Below are 5576 nucleotides of genomic sequence, written 5' to 3' on the forward strand. Positions count from 1 at the left end.
TTATCTCTTTTGCATAAATGAAAGCAGAGATGAACAGAGTGAGCATTAGTCAGATGAGAGACAGTGAGTATGCAGAGAGCAAGCAGTATGCTTCTGTCCTAGAAGAACAGGAGTCTACCGTTCAGACACGATTCACTGAGAGAGGCAGTCTACACGGTTCCATACAACCACTGAAGTGCCAAACAAAATAATGGCTGGTGTATGTACACTGTTCAGGGGAGAGAGATGTATGACTTTTGTCCAAGGCTTAAGGTAAGGCATCTACAAACTTACTCAGAGAAATATTATCTCATCAGTGACCACAATGGGTGTTTGTTTGTTTGTTTGGTTGTTTGTTTTTAACTGAAAGTAGACTTGCCCCCCCACCACACATAATATATCCTGATTACAGTTTCCCCTCCCTCTACCCGTCCCAATTCCTCCCTATCTCCCCTCCCATGCAGATCCACCCCCTGGTTAACTAGAAAGCAACCAGTCATGGTTTGTTATCTTCCTCAATTGGAGTCCTTGACTTAATCTTTGTAAATGCTATGTTGAAATTCTCTGTAAGCGATCCCATTCTTTACCCATGTGATGCTTTCCATGCCAGTCAGTAGATATAGAATAAAGCCCTTTGTTAGGGACAAGTGCACTGAGCTCATACAACAGAGAGACACAGGGACAGACGTAAGGACAGCCTTCATGATGGTCCATGCAGACAAAGAGGGCAGAAGACACCAAGACACCTGGGGCATGAGCTAGAGAATTCCAATATGGCCTTGATCTTGGTTAAGTAACTCCAAGGGAAAATGCTTTTATTTCTTCCTTTAATGTGACACCAACGCATTAATGGTGACTTGAAGTTAATCATTACTTAATCTAATATACACATTTTCTCATCGCAACAGAGTGTAACATTTCCTCAAGAAACCATTTGATACATTTTTTTAGTTCGGTGTAATTACTCCTCATGTATAATTGTTAATGTTAGAAAATGCTTGGCTGTATCATATGGCTCCAGTTAAGTGACTGTTTCAACACTGATAATGAACATTTGTGGCCTGTTCCAGAAACACGCCGAGTTCTGTGGGGCTCACTTTAAGGTGTGGAAGGAGACAGAGTTATGGTGGAAGGATTGGCTGGAGCCAGGGGCTGTTTGTCATTTAAGCCGAGGGGATCAAAGGAATTCCTTGGCAGAGGACTGACATTATTTCCCCGCTTCTAAGTTCACACCAGTTGGATATTGTGCCAACACTGTGACATGGTTTGAGAGAGGCACACATCACTCAACCATGTGACACAGTCATCCTGCTTATGAACTACAAAAGTATTAACATTTCTATTTTTATCTTTATTTTTAATTGTGTGTGTGTGTGTGTGTGTGTGTGTGTGTGTGTGTGTGTGTGTCTGTATGCCTGGTTCTGGGTGTGGGATGTCCTTGAAGGCAGAGGAGTTGGATTCCCCTAGACTTGGAGTCATAGGCACGTTTGACTGGACCAACATGGAGGTTGGGAACTGAACTTGGGTCCTCTGCAAGAACAGTATGCTGTGTTAACTGCCAAACCATCCCCTCAGCCCCAAGATGGACTGTTGTTGTTGTTGAATGAGAACGTGTGTACAGATTTAAGAAGTCAGTTTGCAAGTATTAGAAATAGGTTTTCATTTATATTCGTCTTCATCCCTAATGCTTCTATTACAAATCATTTCAGAGGTTAAGCTCACTTAATATGTGGACAGTATTAATTAGAGATAGCTAATTAAAGCAACTTAACCAAAAGAACAGACATTATTAGCCATGACAAATGCTCTGATCCAGGCTTTCTTCCTCTAATTCTGGTCTCTATTCCTTTATAAACTGAAGACTTCTTTCTCACAAAGCAGCCTGCTTCATTGGCCAGAACTCCGGCTTTTGGTAGAGTACACAACATGTTACCAGTTCTAACATGACAAATTTGGTAGAGTAAAAAATAATAATCATACTAAAATATAATGAATTTCAGCTTCTGGCCTAGTATGTGAGGCATTTGGAATCAACATCCCATCCTAACAATAAATGAAAAGCTAAACAAACTGCAACCCAAAATGTCCTTTTCCATTTTCCAGAGAAGTGGTGTCATAGTGTTGTCATTGCTCTCAAAGTTAGAGAGACGGATAAATATGAGAGTTATAAGGCAGGTGCTCCTGTGGAAGCAGAACGTGGTAGGAAAAGCTAAACCAATCCATGTACTTCCAGAGACAAGTCTGAAAGCTAAAATCTCTAGGAGTGTGCAGTCACAAGGGGGAGTCCCACAGTTCTGTGCGTTTGACTGAAGGAGCTCAACAAGGTTCTCACAATGAATAATAGAGAAAACTCCATCCATGCTTCTGACAGAGACTGGGGAAAGAAGCCTTTAAATATAATATGACATACAGTGCTACATACATACATATATGCATGCATATATACAAGTATGGTGTGTGTGTAACTTGTCCAGGCTGTAGGAGCATAACACCACATAGAAAATGTATCTACATAAAGATAGAAAAAACCCAAGAAATATTAGGCATAATTTTCTAATTTTAATCTCTTTGAGTTATTAGTGCTTAAAGAAAAAGTGCTAGTATCTTTCTGGCACAGCATAGGTCAGTCCAGTGATGATCATAGTGAAATGCATGGACCGTCCTTCCTTACACGACACATGAATGTAGGATTTGAAGAGTTAAGGATGCATATGTCATGCTTCTGAGAAATTGCTATAGAAGAAGAAGTGGAGATAAGCTAATATTATCAGCAGAAGCACAGCAGGTAATAACTGAGCAAGCAAGGCTAACACAAAAACACATGGCAAAGGGTTTGACTTAAACTGCTTATATGAATAATCTCAGAAATATAGTTTAAACACTCCAACTTAAAAATCAGAAATTGTTAGATTGGATGAAAAATAAAGATCATGTGACTTCTAAAGAAAATCTCTGCTTAAATACAGAATCATATGTAGATCACAATTAAAGTGATATGATTTTGTAAAGTAAAATGATACTGCAAACACTAAGACAAAGAGACACAAGGTTGCTTTATTAACATCAAAGTGGGCTGTAACACAGGACACTTGCCACAGGTAAAGAGGACTTGTGTAGGGTTAAATCTTTGAGAAATTAGAAAAATCCAACATGAGCTATATATACCTTAAAACTATATTTAGAGCTAATATGATTAACAAAGAATGGCAAATTGTGCTTATAGACCTGATTCTTAGATGCTGATAAACCTGTAGATAAACATCAGTAAGATGTCAGTCCGTAGGCCTGAAGTGATGCCTGAGGGACAAGAACACTGACTGCAGGGAGGCCTGATGGCACTCAAAGAATAAGCAGGCTACCAAGATGAGACTTGATAGCCTATGACCATATAGGGGTGGAGGAGGTCTCCCTCGGTCATAGACCTGGGGGAGGGGAATAGGGTGAAAACGGGAGGGAGGGAGGGATGGGAGGATACAAGTGATGGGATAACAATTGAGTTGTAATCTGAATAAATTAATAAAATTAAAATTTAAAAAAAGAAGACTGACTGCTACTGCAGAAGACCAGGGTCCAACTCTCACAACTGTCTATAACCCCCCCAGTTCCAGGGGGCTCTTTGCACTCCTCTAGCTTCTTTCAGCATCAGGCATATATGTAGTATACTTATATACATGCAGGGGAAGCAATCATACATGTAAAATGAAAATGATTTTTAAAATTAAAAAACAAAGATTCATAAAGAAAACCTGAAGATATTTTCTATGGAGTGAAATCAAAACCACAATACAGGGAAATGCTGCCAAGCTGAAGTTTACCCGAAACTTTTACATTATTAAATGCCTCCATTAGAAAGATCTGAAGTCAATTGTAAACATTTCCACCTTTTTAGCTCTTTAAAAAAATTAAGATCAAAGTGAGGAGGGACTTGCAAACTAAAAAGCACTGAAATAGGAAGCAGTAACAATCGGGGGAAAGTTCAACTTAGACCTTTGTGAAGAGCAGTGTTGTTGGCAATCCTCTAGATTAGCAGACTTTAATCAGAGGCTAGTTCCTCCCTACGGTTCAGGGTACTTGGTGATCTCAGGAGAAAGTTTGGTCCCACCATTATGAAGAAGCAAACAGATGCTTCTCCCAGCTAAGAATGTCACTTTTGACCCATCAAGATTGCTAGTATTCCAGTTGAGAGTCCTCAGGAGACACTCATAACAATTTCAACATTATGGCTTGAATAAAGGCATCACAGAGTTTGTAGATAGTGTATTATTATTCTATTCATAAGTAAGTATTATTATTTGACAATGCATGACATAAATCTCAATGAATTAAGTGAAATAGACAAAACTCATGAGCATAATTAAACAATAAATAAATAATTGGGACACATCTATATTCTGTTAAAGAAATTTTAATTTGTTCTTCTCTCATACACTTCATCCCAGCCCAAAGCCTCCTCTCAACCCTCCTACCTCCCCTCTCTCCAAGACCTACTTCTCCCTTGCTTTCCCTTCAGAAATGAGCAGGCTCCCAGGGCTATCAACTGAACTCAGCATAACAAAGTGCAACAAGACTAGGCATATACTCTCATATCAAGGCTGGACAAGGAAACCCAATAGGAGGAAGTAGGTCTCTTGAACAGGCTAAAGAGTCAGAGTCATCAGGTGCCTCACATTTGACCATGTCCCCTGGAGGGGGAGACCTGGTGGCACTCAGAGGAAGGACAGCAGGTTACCGAGAAGAGACTTGATACCCTATGAGCATATACAGGGGGAGGTAATCCCCCTCAGGAACAGTCATAGGGGAGGGGAATAAGGGGAAAAGGGGAGGGAGGGAAGAATGGGAGGACACAAGGGATGGGATAACCATTGAGATGTAACAAGAATAAATTAATAATTAAAAAAAAAAGAGTCAGATTCATTCCAACTCCCATTGTTAGGAGTCCCAAAACAAACAAACAAACAAACAAACAAACAGTCCAAGCTAAACAACCACAGCATGTGCACAGAGGGCCTGGTGCAGACCCATGCAGCTTCTGTGATTGCCACTTCAGTCTCAGTCACAGAACCTGCTTAGTTGGCTCTGCGGGCAGTGCTCTCCTTGTGTCCTGGACCCCTCTGGCTCCTATGATTTGTCTTCCCCATCTTCTATGGAATTCCCTGAGGTCTGCCTAATGTCTGGCTGTGGGCCTCTGTATCTGTTCCCATCAGCTCCTGGAGGAAGCTTCTCTGATGATGACTGGCCTAGCCACTGATCCTATGAGTATAGCAGAATATCATAAGGAATCATTTCATTGGATTTTTAAAATCAGTCGTGTTTGGCCCTATCTAGGTCTCTGAGCCACTCAGCTTATGGATCCTGGCCATTTAGGCAGTGTCCCCAGCATGTGCTTCCTTTTGTGGTGTGGGGCTCGGGGTAGACCAGTCATTATGGTTGGCCATGCCCACAAGCTCTGTACCACCATTGCAGGCATGGCAGGTTTTGAATCATTGATTTTGTGGCTGGGTTGGTGTCCTAGTGTCACCACTCAGAGCCTAGCCTGGGTAAAGAAGATAGCTGCTTCAGGCTCCATATCCTCCATTGGTAGGAGTCCTCACTAGGGT

General features: G+C 41.1%; 1 non-coding gene across 1 annotated transcript; it reads right to left on the bottom strand.

Moving 5' to 3' along the window:
* Positions 1 to 1209: 1209 nt before the first annotated feature.
* Positions 1210 to 1310, bottom strand: LOC127206750 (small nucleolar RNA U13). The gene has a single exon (XR_007832848.1). It is a non-coding gene; the product is annotated as a small nucleolar RNA U13 (small nucleolar RNA).
* Positions 1311 to 5576: the final 4266 nt, after the last annotated feature.

The sequence above is a fragment of the Acomys russatus genome, chromosome 23 (assembly GCF_903995435.1).
Source record: "Acomys russatus chromosome 23, mAcoRus1.1, whole genome shotgun sequence".
Classification (NCBI taxonomy): domain Eukaryota; kingdom Metazoa; phylum Chordata; class Mammalia; order Rodentia; family Muridae; genus Acomys; species Acomys russatus.